Source organism: Podarcis tiliguerta (assembly GCF_965153285.1).
Source record: "Podarcis tiliguerta genome assembly, chromosome: 10".
Classification (NCBI taxonomy): Eukaryota; Metazoa; Chordata; class Lepidosauria; order Squamata; family Lacertidae; genus Podarcis; species Podarcis tiliguerta.
Window position 1 is genome coordinate 36,433,918 of NC_139543.1, and position 18,850 is coordinate 36,452,767.

The window sequence follows — 18,850 nt, forward strand, 5'->3', positions numbered from 1 at the left end:
AGGTGAGTAATAACTCATGAGATGTCAGGGAAGTTAACCCTTCATTCAAAGAAACAAAGACCAGCTCAGCCTGAGTGAGCATGGCCACTCTTACCAGTAGATCTTGCCCCTTTGAGGCAGTTCCTTGCTTTCCCACAGTTTCCTAAGTCTTCTCTCCAGCAGCCTGAGGCTCCTACATCTTGTCTCCATTTCTTCCACCCTATTCATTCCTCTTCATCTTCTGGGAGACCAGGAGGGTGAGGAGCTGGCCATACAGGAGGGGAAGACTCCCTGGCTTCCTCAGCAGCCTGCCGGATCTCTTTCTCTTGGCACCCTCCTCTCCAATCTCCATTCCTGCCCCTGACTGCTCTCTGCTACAGCTTCTCCCTGCTCACTAAACCCTGTGACCTCTTCAGCTTCAACACATCTTCTTCCCAGTCTGCTCCCTCTGACCGCTCATTGCAGTCCCACAACCAGTCCACTGGCTCCGTGCCTTCCTCCGCTGGGGTTTCCTTTGGGGGTTCTCCAGCTAGTGCCTCCCACCACTCCTCTGTGTCTAGCTAGTCCATGAAACCTTGGGAGAACTACATCTCCCACAGTCCACTGTTACCCACAGGGCTAGCCCACCCATGAGGCAAAGTGGCTGGATCCACAGGGGTAGCTGATCCTGATGTCAATCTTTCTTTCCCTTGTTCCTGATGTAGATTTTCCCTCACCCTTTCTTCCATGGCTGGAAGGGAGGCAACATTTTGGAGTCTGCCTCAGGTGCTAAAATGTATTGGACCAGCCCTGGGCAGGGCAATGGAGGTGGGAAAAAACACCCTTCTTCTCCTTTTGCCATGTGTACTTTTAGAGAGTACAGTGGTACCTCAGGTTACATACGCTTCAGGTTACATATGCTTCAGGTTACAGACTCTGCTAACCCAGAAATATTACCTCAGGTTAAGAACTTTGCTTCAGGATGAGAAGAGAAATCGTGCGGCGGCAGCAGGAGGCCCCATTAGCTAAAGTGGTGCTTCAGGTTAAGAACAGTTTCAGGTTAAGTACAGACCTCCGAAACGAATTAAGTACTTAACCTGAGGTACCACTGTATACTTTAGAGCTTGGGTTGAGTTAAACTGCTTTACGGATGTGACAGAGCCAGGGGGGTATTCCCCCCCCCCGACTCCTCAGATTGGCTAAAAAGAGAGAGACATGAGTTCTGTGTTTTTTCAGTAAGAACTTGTATCATTTCCAAGTTGTTCTGGTGTGTGGCCCCCACCTGCACACTAGTACCTGCTGAATTTCAAATGGTCACTCTACCTTTATAAGCCTGGCAATCCATAAATGTCTGCCATCCACCCAGGGGACTATGGATTTAGCAATCCTTCACCAGCCTCCCTAACTTCAGGCTTGGAGCTCTTTCCATTTTTAAAGACAACCCGGTAAGTGAGAATGGCTTAAAAAACAACAACAAAACTATTGCAAATGGATTTTTATAAAGCATTGTTTGCTTATAAGGCGAGAGTCTTTGTCGCTGCTTGCAACCGTAAACTCAACATTGATATGCCTTTGCAAACCATTTACTAATTGCACCTCACTTCTCCCCAAAACATGTCCACAGTTACTTTGGAAAACTGGGAATGTTTGCACATGGGAGGGGGTGGAGAGAAAGGAAAAGGAGCCTGAAAAATAGTAGCTTGTAAAATGCTTTAGTTTTTGGTTTTTTTAATGTAAAATTTGTGGGCTGAGTCATGTGGAAGATGTTGTTTTGAAACCATGATTAAGAGAGAATGGCTGTAAAGCCATCAATTTGTACATTAAAGAGGGCTATTGTACCTACATGCAAGGATAATAGAAAGTACTAGTATTCGTATGTGTAAATACAGCAGTTTTCCAGACTTCCTTATAAGACATGGAAGAGGAAAGGAAAAGACTAGAGTTATAAATTTAAGACAGTGAAACTCTCTTATTGAAAAATGTGTTTTTAATCTTTTGGAAAAAAGTTCCCCCATACTCATGTTCAAGGTGTAGCATGTGGTACACGCCAAGTCAATTTCCAGATAATTTTTATTAGGGATTCATCAGTAGGGAAGTAGCTCAGGCTTCACTTGGCAATCTCAAGTCCTTTTGATGTGGCTTCCGCTTCCATTTTCGCATACATTGCAATAGCAGAAATTCCTCTGGTCATCCCATGAAATTCCGCGCCGTGCTGTTTTTGGCGTTGTTCATCATCAGCACCAAGGCATTTTAAGCTGGAATTGAACAGCACAATCCCCGCCAGCGGACGGCAGCAGTGGACAGTTTGCAGCCCAATAAACCTTTATGTTGAGAACACACACTATAAAGTCATTTCAGCTGGAGCAAAGAGGGCATGGAAGCAGATTTCCTGCCATTTACACATAATTGGAAAGACTGTGCTTAAATTAAACTTTTCCTCCCTGCATTTACAGTGGAAATTATTCCCATTACACACTGCAGGCATCCCTCAATGCACTTAGACAAACAGGTATTCACGACCTTCTTGAAGGAGAGGTGTGACGAGATACAGACGCCGTATTAAACTTGTCATGCGCCCAGCTTTGGACTTGCAATGAATGAGAGTCTTTAGAAGCAGTGCTCTGCGTGATGAAGGATAACTGAGCTACCCTGGGCTAATGGCTCCAAACTGACTTGGGTTATCTGGTTCCCCATTCATCATGTGAAGCGCTGCCTCTGTTGCTTAGATCTATTAGTTTCAATGGTCTAAAGACACTGTGAAACTAGAACCACAGCTTTGGTTCAGGTCACTAGTGACAGACAAACTAAGCCACAGCTAGGGATCATGCAAGAACATGAGAAGATCCTGCTTGATCAGGCCAGTAGCCCATGTAGTCCACATCTTGTTCTCACAGTGGTGAATCAGATGCCTAGAGGAAGCTCACAAGGAGAACCTAAGCACAACACCACTCTTCCTTCCTGGGGGTTCCAGAAACTGGTACCCAAACACAAACTGCCTCCAACAGTAGAGGGTGGAGGAGGTGGGGAACACAGCTAACAGAATGGTGGGGAATTCAAATTTAGTTTGATTTTATTTCAGTATGTTGTGAAACAATGCACAAATAAATGCAGCTCACCTCCCAAATTTTGAACCTCCCAAATTCTGCAATACAGTTCTCCAACCAAAACTGTGAGTACAAAACTGCATATATTGATACATGTGTGTGAAAAGCTTAAAACAACATGTATTGTATTCAGGGAAATTGCTTGCAAAAATGTGCAGATTAGGCAATGCTGCATAAAAAATGTGCATATTTCAGAGAAATATACCCTAAAATGCTGACATTTTTTAAATGAGGATTTTCATTTTTTAAAAAATAATAATTTCCGAGTCCTGCAGGAAAGAGGTGAACGGAATATAAGATTGGAAAATTGATAAAGCAACACAGATAGATTCACTCATCCTTATGGCAATGCAGTGAAATGAATAGCATCTTAGTGAGCAGTGGTCCTCAATGCTGAAGCTTATTTCAGTCTTAAAGGAGGTCAATTCTGACTTGCACAAAGTGGCATGGTAGCCACTTGGAATGCAACTGCATGTAGGTTTGTGGCATAAGGGCACAATTTGCGTGTCATGTAAACACCACTGTCTGCTTCCAGCAATTTAATGAAAACTGCTGCCACCCTTCTCTCAAGGCTGAACATTTCCAGAGAAATCAGGTGTATGCCTCCTGCCCAATTTGCCAGGTGAAGCCATCACCCTGTAGTTGTGTTTCGGGTTGCTTCCCTATCAGGACACAGATTGCAAATGTGAAAAGGGTCTCAGCTGTAGTAAACCTCCGCCTTCCCCCAAGCAGAGTGCCCTAACCATTTGTCTACCATATGCTAGAAGATGACTGTGAATATAGTGCAGCCTACTCATACAATGCACATCTGTTTCCATCAGGTACAGAAAGAGATATAACTTCCCTTCTCTCTCCTCTGAAAATATTAAGGTTTACAGTGCGCTGGGCAATGATGTTATTTTGACTAAATGCATACACTCCACACCTTTCCCTCCCGGAGCCCCTTTTGCTCACAGTTTAATTTTTTTCTTGAAAACCTCCATGGGAGACAATCCAAGGGCAACAGATTGCTGCAATATCGATTGAACTTGCCTTAGTTCCTAACCAAAGCTTTACTCATGGCTCATGTTTAATCTCTATTTCAGTGACTTCAACCGGTTGCTTCCAATCCTGTCCTGAAAAACCAATGATTTATTTATCCCTCCCTGGGAACAAGTCTCATAACTCTGTGGGGTTTACTGCTGTTTTGGACTGCACTGTAAGCCCAGGGTTGTTCTTACTTCCGGAATCTCTCAATTGACCTAGGTTCTGTTACTTATTCAATACAGTATAAGCCAGACTTGGCTCTCCAGATGTTTTGGGACTACAACTCCCATCATCTCTAGCTAACAGGACCAGTGGTTAGGAATGGTAGTCCCAAAACATCTGGAGGGCAGAGTTTGGAGATCCCTGGTATAACCCTTCAATCTCTCATTCAACACAGGTCCAAAACATCTCTCTTTTTATCCAGGCATACATTTAGGTTTTCATTTAATGTTATTTTTAGTTTACAACAGATGCATCCACGTGTAGATTATTCTTCAGCACAGAATTGTTACCCATATCCCAGAACCACTATAGCCTTTCCTTATCTAGACAGGTTAAACAGTATACAAAGAAGGGAGTAAGTACATGTACATTCTCTCCGTAAGACTTTCACTATTTTCTGTGCTATCAGATAATCTTGAAATGAGAAGGAAATTTACGGGAGTGAGGCAAGTGCTCTCTTATTTTACTGAAAATGGCTGTGAAACATTGCTGGAAAGTTTCATCAAGAATTATTTTATGACTGGGCCCTCTCTTCTAAAATGAATCCATGTAAATGTTTAAAGCTAAATGTAAAATACATTTTTGTTTGGGGAAGTATCATTTTCCACAGGTAAATAGGCAATACTCAGTTGCCCCAGTCCATAGATGACAGATCAATCAACACGGGTAATGAATGAATATTGTACCCCATCCATTTGACTGGGTTGTTCCAGCCACTCTGGGTGTGTTCCAACAGAATATAAAAGAACACAACAAAACGTCAAATATTAAAAGCTTTTCAATACAGGGCTGCCTTCAGATGCCTATGGAAAGCCACATAATTGTTTATCTGTTTGATATCTGCTGGACATTCCACAGGGTGGGCACAGCTGCTGAGAAGGTCCTCTGCCTGGTTCCCTGTAAGTTCACTTCTTGAAGTAAGGAAACTGCCAGACGGCCTTCGGAGCTGGTGGAGATGCTTCAGGGCAGAAGTTGTGTAGGGCTTTAAAGGTCAACACCAACACTTTGAATTGTGCTCGGAAATGTACTGGGAGCCAATATAGATCTTTTCATGAATGGGGTGCAGGGCTTTTGCTGTACTTGCCTTCTTTTCGACGCAGCAAAGAAGCTAGAATGTGTGTCCTTTCTTTCATCTCTATAGTGGTCTGCAGTCTTCAGCCTTCCCAGCTGCCCAGGATTCAGTCAAAGGCTAGTAGAAAGCAATAAGTGAAAGCTCCTCCCAGGGTTCCTTTTCCAGATCAGACAGCACAGGCAGCTGGGGAGGCTGCAGAGGGCTGGGTAAACATTTCCAGGAAAGAAAGGCACATCCACCACCCTCAACCACATCACAGTGAGAAAGTAAGCCCTAAACTGGGGTCCACAAGGTATATCTTGCCTGGGCTGGCTTGGTCCCATGGAGATCCCTCTGTGGGCCAGATTGCACTCACCCCTGTGATTTTTGGCCTCTGTGCGTGCGCAGATGCAATTTTCAGCACTGTGGAAATGAGTCCCTGTGCTGTGCTGCGCTGGTTTAGGACAGTGTGTGGGCGGGCAGCTTGGTTCTGGGGCGGCTTGGGGGGCTGTCAAACGACCTCTGTGGGCTGCTTTTGGCCCATGGGCCTTCGGTTGCTGACCCCTGCCCTAACCCTGCACCTGCTAAAATTATTAAAAACAAACAAGCTGAAGTATCATCAGAATGAGACAGGGAAATGAGAATCTCTCTCTCAGTGTCAGAAAACCTCAAGAAATTGGAGGACAAATTTTTGCACAGTGCTAAAGGAGGCATATCAGAAGGTATACAAATAGTAAAAATTGTGAGACACATGCTCAGATTTTTGCTGCGCTACCAAGAATTTCTCAGTTGGAGGATTGGCAGTCAGCTAGTGCAGCAGCACATATAGCCTAATTCTATGAGCCATGTTATTTTTGTTGTTGCCATTGTAAAATTCATTGAAAGAATTGTTTTGTCCTGTAACCAATTACGCTAATGTTTTAGTATCTGTCTGCTCAGAGGTTCAGCAGCTACAATTACTGTCTGTTAAATTATGGATATAATGGGAAATGGCTGTTATCTTCAACTCAGAAACTCAAGGCATTTACAGAGCAATTCACAATCTAAACAGGGTATCAATGAATAAATGAGATATTTTCCCACTAGTTTTAATAAGAATTTAAATAAACCAATGAAATGCATATGCTTGAGGTGCTGGTTTGGGTAGCTGGGTAAGTAATATACTTACAAGTAACAATTCCAGCATTTTATGAGGTATAAACATTATGGAGAGGAGAGTTGCAGGGAAGCCCGTTGCAACAGATTTAACAATCTGGGCCAATGCAAGAAATCTACAAAGACCAACCTACAAAGACCAAACAAAAACAAAAATACTTATTGGAATATAAACTATTGATTATACAGGTTTGGGAACATGTTTTCTTTGCTCTTAAAGGTCATTCCTTCAACTGAAAGGAATGGGAATTAACAAGAATTATCAGACTGTAATCTAGGCTGTGTACACACAACACTGCAGACTACATTCACGGCACATTGAGATTGTGTGTTTTTTTCTACCTCGAAAGCACACAATCTAAAATAGTTATTAAAAATAGCAAAGAATCCAAACATTAGAAACAAAAAACTTGGTTTAGTTAAAATAAAATGCTAAAATTACGTGTAAGTTAACCCTTCTAACATCATGAAGTGAAGCATTTCTCGTTCCTGCCTCCATGGTGCTATACCCCTTGAGCTCACTTTTATCCTCAGCTCAAAGGCCCCTTAATTTCAATTCCTGCAGAAAACCCTGAGGGTGAGGACACAGTGTCTTCTCTCACTCTCTTCCTGCCCCACTGACTGCAGCAAGCAAAGCTCAGACTGTGCAAAAAAAAAAGTAGAGGGGACAAAAGAGTGGGGGAGGGGGGAGATCCAGAAAAAAGAAGGAGATCCTGTTGTCATATCCCAGTTAGGAAGCAAATGTAAAGGTGTGTCGGAATCAGGGATTCTTTAGCTGTGATTCCTGCATTGAGGAGATTGAGCTAGATGACCCTTGCAGTACCTTTCATCTCTACAATTCTATGGTTCTACGATACTCAGCCTTTCCATAACTATCAACTGTTTCAGAATGTTGTGTTGCTTTACATAAATAATGTGTTTTGTTTTTTTCTAAATGAGACTGTTTTAGCTTGGCAAACACATACACACATACAAGAGGTGTTGTGCTAAAATAGTTCTCTCTATTGTTTCTGAAACTCACTATTTGTTTATATATTTAAGACTACACCCCTTCTTTCTCCTCATACAGTTTCGACAATAAAATTCAATGGCTTATTTAATTAGCTGTCCCCCTCCTCCAAGCTAATTACTTGCAGCAGTTCCCAGTCTTGTTCCCAGTCGTAGCTGGTAAGATCCACCAACATGGATTTACAGTGTGGCTTGGACAAGGGATTTGCCTAAGCTTTTAAGGAGGGCCAGCTCTAGGAAATAATATTGACTCCCGTTTCCTTTACCGTTTCCAGCATATTCCCTCTGTTCTTGGACTAGAAGCTGACCTGAACCATTAAATCCATTAATTGACTTAATTCTCGCCTGGACTTTAGGCAAACGATGGAGCAGAGATAGACAGAGAGCTACTTAAAATCCCCACGTTTATCGACACTTCCTATTTATACTGCTAAATGTTTAAAACAACACTGGCTCGGGCTTCTGCGTTAGCTTTCCCCCTTTCCAATTCCTTTTGGCAACAGTTTCTACAGGCAGAACTTTTCAAGGGTGGCAATTGGGCCTCCACTCAAATAAATAGAGATCACGGAAACAATAAAATAAAATAAAAGTGAAATAAAAATCTACAGCTACAAAGCAGTTCGGATCCGTTCAATGCAGATGGCGCACAGCGGGGTTTAAATCCCCAGGGAGTGAACACACATCCCGCTGAAATATAGAGCTGTTTTCTATCACTTGTTACCACTCGACTGTCTGTCCCAGGAAAGTGAATCCCATATATCTTCCTGGCCATCGGTTGCACTCTGCTTGCTCCTTTTCCCTCTGATGTAGCGGGATTCTCTTATAGGACATACAGAGATGAATGAGCTCTTACAACACGTCGAAGTGAAAGAAAACATTTCTTTCTGCGCCAGAGCAGATGAGATTCATCATTAAGAGAATGGATTTGACCTTGTCAAGTGGACCAAAGTAATTTATAAACAACGCCTCTGGAGGAGGCTACTTTCAGCCACATCCTGAGCTAGCAGGGTTTAAGCTGGGCCCGTGGCTAGCTGAACAATAACTGTAACAGCAAAATAAGTTGCCTGTGAAAATATGTGCTGCTGCTGCTGCTCAGTGGTGCCTTTAATTGCATTCCCAAAGAGACTCTCAGGATGAAAATCCACAAGGAGCTATGAAAGTAGGCATTTCATTTCATAGAATCATAGAATCTCTGAGTTGGAAGGGACCCCAAGGGTCATCCAGCCCCCTGCAATTCAGGAATCTCAGCTAAAGCATCCATGACAGATGGCCACCCAACTTCTGCTTAAAAACCTCCAAGGAAGAAGAGTCCACCACTTTTTGTGGGAGCCTGTTCCACTGCTGAACAGCTCTTACTGTCAGAAAGTTTTTTCGAATGTTTAGTTGGAATCTGCTTTCTTGCAACTTGAAGCCATGGGTTCGAGTCCTACCCACCAGACTAGGAGAAGACAAGTATGCTTCCTCCTCCATGTGATAGCCCTTAATATATTTGAAGATGGCTATCATATCTCCTCTCAGTCTCCTCTCTTCCAGGCTAAACATACCTAGCTCCTTCAAGTGCTCCTCTTAAGGCTTAGTTTCTAGACTCTTGATCATCTTGATTGCACACGTTTCAGCTTGTCAACATCCTTCTTAAACTATGGTGCTTGGACACCGTATTCCAAGTGTGGTCTGACCAAGGCAGAATAGAGTGGTACTATTACTTCCCTTGATCTGGACACTATACTTCTGATGCAGTTTAGAATAGCATTAGCTTTTTTTGCTGCTGCATCACACTGTTGACCACTAAGTGGTCCACCAAGACCCCTAGATCCTTTTCTCAGGTGTCCCCCATCCTAGATTTATGCATCTGGTTCTTCCTGCCTAAATGCAGAACCTTACATTTGTCCCTATTGAAGTTCATTTGGTTAGCTTGCGCCCAGTTCTCCAATCTGTTAAGATCATTTTAAATTCTGATTCTGTCTTCTGCAGCATTAGCTACCCCTCCCAATTTGGTGTAATGTGCTAATTTGATGAGCATCCCCTCAATTCCTTCATCCAAGTCATTTATACAGACCCTGAACAACAATGGACCCAGGACCATAGCCGTCAACTTTTCCCTTTCCTTGCGAGGAATCCTATTCGGAATAAGGGAATTTCCCTTTAAAAAAGGGAAACACTGACAGCTATGCCCAGGACAGAACACTGAGGCACCCCACTTGTCACTTTTTTTTCAGGATAATGAGGAACCATTAATGAATAATCTTTGGGTTCAGACAGTCAACCAGCTAAAAATCCACCTAACAGTTACCTTGTTCAACTCACATTTTACCAGCTTCCTCACAAGAATATCATGGGGGACTTTGTCAAAAGGCTTATTGAAATCAAGATCTACTATGTCCACAACATTTCCCTGATCCACCAAGTTTGTAATACCATCAAAAAATGAGAAAGAAATCAGATTGGTTTGGCATGACATATTTTGAAAAACCCATGCTGGGTCTTAGTAATCACAGCATCCTTTTCTAAATGCTCACAGACTGACTGTTGAATTATCTGTTCTAGGACCTTCCTTGGTATCGAGGTCAACCTCACTGGTTGGTAGTTACCTAGGCCTCCCCACCACCTTTTGAAGATGGGGACAACATTTGCTCGCCTCCAGTCTGTAGGGACCTCCAAGAATTCTCCAAGAATTCTCAAAGATAATAGACAAAGGCTCTGAAATTACATCTGCAAGCTCCTTTAGTACCCTTGGATGCAACTCATCAGGCCCTGGAGATTTGAATTCATTTAAAGTAGCCAGGTGTTCCCTTACTACCTCCTTTCCTGTCTTAGGCTGCAGCTCCCTCCTTACATCATTTATTCTGTTATTACCAGATTGGGCATCACTTTCCTTTTGGGTGAAGACAGAGGCAAAGTAGGTGTTGAGTAGTTCCACTTTTTCTCTGTCACCCAATAGCATTTCTCTGTGTTCCCCATGCAGAGGACCTACCACTTGCTTGTTCTTCCTCTTACTTTGGACATATCTCAGTACTAGAGAATCCACAGGCAGTGGAGGGCAAATAGGGCACGGGTATCACTCTGCCCTGAGACAGCCCTATTTGCCCACTTCTTACGTACAACCATTCCAAAGAGAGGCACTGCCTGTCACCTTCCTCCACCTTAGTCCTCGAATTGTCTTGTAGGAAGGAGGTTGGAACTATAATTGACTGGTTCTGCCTATCATTGGCTTTAGCTCCAGCTATGATTGGGCAGGGAATGAGTCATGGATCTCCTCTCTGTAAACAGGTACAGGTAGTTACCTTCAAAGCCTTTAAAGTCCTAAATGGTTTGGGACCTAAGGAATTTGATGGGCTGTCTACATCCCAACTAACCTCCTTGGGTCTACCATTTTGTCTCACAGGGCCACCATTAAATAGTCTAGTAAATGGCTTTTTCAGGGATGACCAATAGCATCCCATATGGTGGGGTGGAGCCATGGAGCTGTCCTCCTGCCCCTTGCATTGCTGCAGCATTTCTGGAAGGGGCGGGGTGGCGGCAGTGACAAGGCTAAGTGGGCTCACCAACCAAGGTGCTGGATCAAGTCCACTGGCTTACTTGCACAACCCCATTTTGCTGCCACTCCATTCCACTCCACCCCTGTCCAGGTAAGCTGAAGGAGGCCTCACCATATGGACCCACCTTCCTAAATAGGTATGGATGAGTCCTACACTGATGACTTTTAAATGGGCCCTGAAGACTTTTGTTGTTGATGTTCTAAAGTGCTTTTACTTGATATTTTAAGTTCTGCCTTTAACGGCTGCTGTTTCAAATGCTTTATGCCCTGTTGCTTGTTTTTGTATTCATACTGATTCTCTGCTGACATTGTCCATCTGCTGCTATTATAACATTTTTTTATGGGTGTTTTAGTGCAGGGGTAGTCAACATGGTGTCATCCAGATGTTGCTAGCCTTCACCTTCCATCAGCTCCAGCCAGCATGGCCGTGGGTCAGGGCTGAGGGGAATTGTAACAACATTTGAAAGTTGACCACCCCTGCTTCAACATATTATAGAATGCATTTTATGACTTGTTATTCTGTATAATGTGAATCTTTTGTTTTTAATATGTTGTGAGCCTCCACAGGAGGATGAATCCCTGAATGGTAGTTTAGGAATAGTACTGAAATTAAACAAAGAAACAAAATAAATAAACAATCCTTACTCTGGAGCCCTAGATGAAAATCCTATATATAGACCCTAAACTACAATGAAACTATTAGCAGGGGAAATACGGTACTTTTGACTACTTTGTGATTAACAAGGAGTTCATTGCTACATAGATAAAGGGATGTGACCTGCAGTTATCCCATGGGAATGTTTCAGATGCACAGCTTGTTATCTTAGGAGGACTCATCAAAGAGGGTATGAGAGAAGAGGTGACCTCTATTCTCTGCCACTGGTATGTTATGAGTAACTATTTTTTATTTTTTTTAATACGGTAGACCATCTGTAAAGTGCATAGGAGAGATAGGATCTAAACTCTGCACTGTGACCAGAAGATGACACTATTTACTCCCCATATCATCGGTTGGGACTGGAGCACTACCAAAAGAAAGTTTCCCAAGCAGATACACAGGACCACACGGAAACTGTTCATAGCTCTTTAGCAGATTTATGTTTCAATTCATTAATGGGTCAGATTGTCAAGCGCAGTCAAGCTAAGGGAAAAAGAACAGCAAAAGATCTCCGGTGACTCTTCCCTGCTCTTATGAATCATGCACTCTCAAGCTATGATAGGCAATTTAACCCTCCTAAACCAGTGGAGTTGTTGTGGACCCCAGCTGCTGTTGAAATATTTGTAGAACTCTTTTTTTAAAAGCCAAACCTGAGCTATTTATTATTCTATGTATTCCTCAGTTGTCCTGTAGTGCTTCCTTTGTGTGTGTGTGTGGGGGGGGAGGTTTGTAAGTTATATGCAAACTTATCAGGGTCCCAATTTACCCCAAATCGATGGGAAAGTGAAACTATCGGAAACATAAGCCAACTGGACTCCATTCAGTCCCCAGCAACTGACCCAGAAAACAATTTAGTAAATTCCAATTGTTTTGGGTAGTTATACCACTTCAAAAATGCTGGAATAGATTTTTGTTCCATTCTTGCATTACTCCTGCCCACCACAGTACATCCTCTATTATGAAGCAAACCCACAAGCCAAACCACATTACAAAGACTCCAGAAGTAAATTTTACCCTGGGGCTTAACTCTGCTTCAAATTGGCTTTATGGGAGTTAACATACTCTGAGTAGTGGATGGCATGGTGGGGCTGCACTCCTCACCTGACCACCCCCTGGGGGAGTTGCTGTTCTACACAAGGATGAAGAGCGGGAGGGACAAGGTGGTGGCAAAGTCAGCATGGTGCGAGTGCACTGCTATGGGAGCTGGATTGTCTCTGCTGGCATGTTTGCACCACACCAACCCTGCCCTGCCCCCGTTTCATTTTTTCTATGTTAATAATAAGAAGGCTGGGAGTTGTTTCTGTGTATCTTTTAGGAATTGCTTGTCTCTTGCGCAAGTGGGTCCTGCTTAATGTGTTTTGATTATGCTCTTAACTATGTTGCAAGTTGCTTGGAGACCTTGTGTCCGTGTGCCTGTGCGACACTTCAAATCTTACAGGTGAGCCGTTCTCTTGAAAGATGCTCATCTCTACCCTTATGTAATTAATCCAGTGGGGCCTGGGTGAGTATTGTGATAAGGATGGGGATTTGCCTCTAGATGTGTATCTGCATCTGCAGCAGCTGTGCAAACAGAAGAAAGACTGCTTCCTTGGGCAGATCTCCCTTACTGGACTGGAGCAACTGTGAATAAAGTAAGCAACTGCAATGATTGTTGCATTCTTTCTGCTTTATAAGGTAGGAGGAAAAAGCCACCCTGACCCATGTGTATTGGTGTTCCTTTATAAGCACACATAGCTAACTCAGGGATATTAATTTTAAAGGGCCTATTCTGAGTAGGTGTTAGACGTATACAATGCAGAATGCCTGCCCCCTGGAGAAATGTAAACTTGAAGTTGCTTGCATGGTAGGAAGCCTGAATGAAATATAACTAACTGAGGCTGTGCAGCACGTACTACTAGACTGCCAGTGTATCAATAACTTTATTGATACATGATGGGTGTCGACAGGGGAAAGAGCAATAACCACAGAGGACACACCCTCTGTGTGTGCAGATGACAATGATTCAACAGCTGCTCATGCTGTCTGCTTAGGGTGCAGGTATGTACACTTGCAAAGAAGGCTGATCGCCGAAGAATTGATGCTTTTGAATTATGGTGCTGGAGGAGACTCTTGAGAGTCCCATGGACTGCAAGAAGATCAAACACATCCATTCTTAAGGAAATTAGCCCTGAGTGCTCACTGGAAGGACAGATCGTGAAGCTGAGGCTTCAATACTTTGGCCACCTCATGAGAAGAGAAGACTCCCTGGAAAAGACCCTGATGTTGGGAAAGATGGAGGGCACAAGGATAAGGGGACGACAGAGGACGAGATGGTTGGACAGTGTTCTCGAAGCTACAAACATGAGTCTGACCAAACTGCAGGAGGCAGTGGAAGACAGGAGTGGCTGGCGTGCTCCATGGGGTCACGAAGAGTTGGACACGACTAAACGACTAAACAACAACAACAAAGTGATGTCTGCAAAGAAGCTTTTAGAAAGATACTAACCACAGTGCTTCAAATGCTGAAGTGTAGCTACAACCTTATGATTGTGAGAGAGAAAGGGGTGGGGGAATAAGAATGAATGAAGATGGTGTAATATTTTTTCAAGCTCTATACATTACAAACTGAATCTATGCTACAAAGACCTTGGGTGCTTCCCCATTTTTCTAAACATAAGCCACACAGCATCAACATACCAGCCTGTATCCCCCACCTCAGTAAATCTTGTAAGTTAAAAACAAAATCGCCAATTACCGGTTTGTGATCTCTCAAGGACCTGTTTGCAGTTTTAAGCTTCTATCGAGAGGCATACATGGTTTCTGTGGAAGTTTTTCTTGTTCCCTGTTGAGCACTGTGCAATTCTAGAGGAGTTCCTTCATAAAATAGGCATGCTGTGGCACAGGGAACCACTAGGATGGCAATGATGAATTGATTTTTCCAGCAGCAACCCTGCAAATGGTACTTTACAGGTAACAGAGGCAAGGAAGCTCTTTGCATCTGTGAGACTACAATCTACATTTCAACTGGATGCTGTGTTTGGTTCAGGCATTGTTTCAGAATGTGCAAACTGAGTTAATTGGCATTTAAATCTCCAGCTGATGGAATCCACATCCACCCACCCTCTCTAGGTGATGCCTGCATTCAAAAACCCTATCACAGGTGCAGTTGTATAAGTTTTAGTTTCAGTGGAGAATAAGGACTAACGGGTTAAGATAAAGTCTTGATCAAAGTGGTGGATGAGATAGTAAGCTAGGCTGTGTGGACTGCACAGCCTACGTTGCTCTCTCCTAACAAGATGGAATGCATTGGGGAAGTAGACGCCAGCAGGACTGAAACCCACTGTCCTGACCATCAGCTGATATCATTGAATGATGCCAGTTGATGGACAGATGACTGTGGTTTTGGAGAAATGGCCTTGAGAGCTAACTTGGACCCTTTAGCAGGCCAATATAGGCCTGCAGGCTAGAAGTTCTCAACCACTGCTGTGGTGTAGAGGACCAGTGTAGACTCAGTTCCAAGCACACAAAAATAGGTGGCACATCTGAATGCAACATGTGTCCAAGAAAATCCCCAAATATATATCTATATGTCTCCAACGGCATAAACTTTTTTTTTTTGCGTGTGAGCAAGTTGGGTGGAACAGGGAAGACATTGGAGTAACAGTATAGAAAGGTTGAGAAAGCTCTAAAAAATAAGCAGCAAATGTTGACACGTGAAATTATTTGGAGTGCAGAGTGTTAGATCTTCAGCACCTCCGACCCCCTGCAACCAAATCCAGGAACCAGAGTTTGAAACACATCATTTTGAAAATGTTACAGAGAAGGGTGGGGGGAGATTTCTGCTGGAATCTGGTTATCTCTCTTTCAGTGGACAAGAATCAAAGAGGGAACGGCACACATATAAATGTAGCTTTCTGCATACAAGTCATTTAGCATGTGGGGGAGGAGGCTTCCTTCCTTTCCCTCCTTTCTTCTCCCCCCTCTCCAGAGCAGTTTGCAGATGTTTTAATGGGCTCTTTATTCTTTTGTTCATCCTGAGCTCAGTGACCCTCACTCCCAATGGATTGATTTTCCCCCCCTGGTCAAATTTTGCTTTCTTCTGAGCCTTTGATCCTGAGCTCTAACTCCTGTAACAACTAACGCCACATTGCCGTGATAATCTTTGGATACGCTGCCTGCCTCGTTCCTCAGGATGATCAAGCACTCTGCCTTCCTGGTTCCTCATCTCCTCCTGGCTGGTGCTGCTGCAGAAGGCAGAGGAGAAAGATTTCTCACCTTATCAAATCTCTGACATGTGATTGGAAAGGGTGCAATATGGCTCACGAAAGCAATGAACTCTGAGAATGGAAGCATGTGTGCAAATGGTTACCTCCTGGACGTAGATTCTGGGTTGTGTCTCAGATGAAGCTCTTAGACACTTCACAATGTGCTGCAGTCATTAACAGAGGCAGGGAGACACAAGGACTTCGAAAGGCCTGACACACAGAGAGACTTATTGTTAGGCTTGGATATTAAAGAAAAAGAAAGAGGTTAGTTCCTTTCTCGAGTTGATTTTCCCCATCTCTACTTTATAGACATGTTTTCCATTAGTGAAACCAGAGGTTAGGATTTACCTTGTGGGAGTGGAGAAAACCTCGCACATATTTGAAAACTGGGTTTGGCAGCTGCCCCCTTCTATAAAGTTTATAGAACACAGTAATCCGTACTCAAAATTTGTATGCTTCCAGCCAGTACAGCTAGAGGCTGACAATGGCAAAACCAAACCAAGCACAAATGCATTCAAACCAGGCTAAAAATGGCAGATATTTAAACAAAACTAATTCCAATTACAGTAAGCAAGATGACATGGCAATGGCTATAAAGTGGTGGAAAATCCACCTTAAAATAAGGTGCTTTTACTAATTTTCTCCAGAAAAACTGGTTATGTGGTAATTCCTAAGCCAGGTGTGGGGATCCTTTGGCCCACCAGGTGCACTGAACTACAACTCCCAGCATCCCTGGCCATTGCCTATGCTAGTTGAAGCTGACTGGGGTTGTAGCTCAACAATATCTGGAGGGCCAAGGCTTCCCAGTCTTGCCTTCAGCAGATAATAGAAATGGATTTGGGCTGAGGATGGCATAGGGATGATTTGGCATGTGGAGAAGGCAAGGGATGTGGAATCATGTTTTATGTATGATAAAACACTCCTTAAAATTAATTTGATTTTTTAAAAAATCAAATACAAAATTCCCATTGCATTCTGGTTATCATCAAAATAAAACAAAGTTAAAAACAATTAAAACTACAACATTTAACAATGTATAATACAAAATGCCTAAAATGTTCATCTAATGACAAGTCGTACTGATCCCACTTAAATATGAGCACCACTGTAGGAGCCATATAAGAATGTAAATATAAACAAAGGAAAGAACACATAAAAAGCTCCCTTTTTTACTTCAAGATTCCCAAGAAAACAATTTCAAAACCATTGATCCAGCCCACAATAGGAATGTATTCATGCTAAAGAAAGGACTTTTGATTATTTGAGAAACTGCCTTATAAATAGCACTCTTAAAACATTGGTGTAAGGAATCTACCAGACCTTGTTGGTATGACATGTTGGAACCACAGAGCCACGAGTCCTCTGGTTTGTGTGCAGGTTTCTGGTTTCGTCAGGACATGCAAAAATTGGCACTTCATCTCCTGTGACATAATCCAAATCAGCAGGAAAGCCAGTTCACACATTTCTCGAGGGTTTTTGTAGAAATATATCATTCCTCGTCAGCCTCAATTTGTGTGCCAGCGTCCGCACAGTTATGGCTGGGAAGGCGAAAGATCGGTCCACTATCATGTTGCATTTTTAATCCTCATCATGTTCCAGCTGAGCATGATGGATGAACTGTGAGCAAGAAGTGGCATGAGCTCCTCTTTGAAAACTGCAGCTGCCCTGACATCAGAGCCCGATAAGTTAAACCAAAGGAAAAGCATATAAAAACAGGAGAGATTATGAAGGAAGCCCAATCCCCGCACACCGGAGAAATTTATATTTAGCAGAGGAAATAAATGAAACAATTGAGGAAAGGAAAATATTTTAAAACACAGATTGAATGTCTGAGCAAAGAGCAGCCTCTTCTGGATTTTAATGTATTTTTACTCTTTTGTTGGAAGCCGCCTAGAGTGGCTGGGGAAGTCTAATGTCCTAAACTTGATGTTCATGAAAAATACGTATCAGGGATTTGGGTGCCAATAGATGTCAACTCATAGGGAGTCTCATTGCTTTCTTGAAAAGCATATGATCTCAGGTTCACTTTCAGTATCCTTGTTGTAGCTGTTGTTGCAACCCAATCAGATGGACAAGGTATAAGTAATCACCATCACCACCACCATCATCATCATCAACAACAACAGTAAAGGCACATTTGTCTTATGGAACACAAGCCCAAGTAGCCAACACCACCTGTCTAAAAAGTCAGCCTGATTCCATTGTCCCAATGCAGAATAAAACAGGTGAAATCAAAACCTAAAACCTCACACAACAATGTTTTATTTCCAAAAGGAGCCAGTTTTTATGCACCCAGTCACTTCAAATGGCACAATATTAATATCTGCAATAGCCCCTTGTATGGTCAGTGCAAGTCATTTGTTTACAAACAATTATTTGATTTGAAGCTCCACATTTCATTTGCACCATCACTGCCCCCGGAGTTGGCTATGTGAGCTGCCTGATGCCCATTCTTCAAAAGTAAAAGCCCAAATTTCATGGGTAAAATCATTCATCTAGCCAGATGTCCAGGAATTTTTCCCTGGAGTGCATTTTAAAGGCAATCTCCAGTTTATAATAAACAGAATCATTGCACTGCATGTAAGATTTATTTCGCTGCAGATCATGTGATTGTTGTATTTGTAAATAAAATATGGGTCCCAGGCAAAGCTTTATTTTATTCCTCCAGAAGGGAGGCAGGATCTGTTTCACTGCCGCAATTATAAATGATGGGGGGAGTGAATGTTTGCATTTCGGTTTCTTCAGCCAATGTAAGCTAGACAACAAGGCAGCCGTTGATCTCTAAGGATTATCACAAAACAAGTTTGCTTTGCTTTGGATGGCCATTTATCATTCCAGACAAAAACCCGATTGTGTTTTGAAAATACTTGAAATTTGGGGATTGGATGA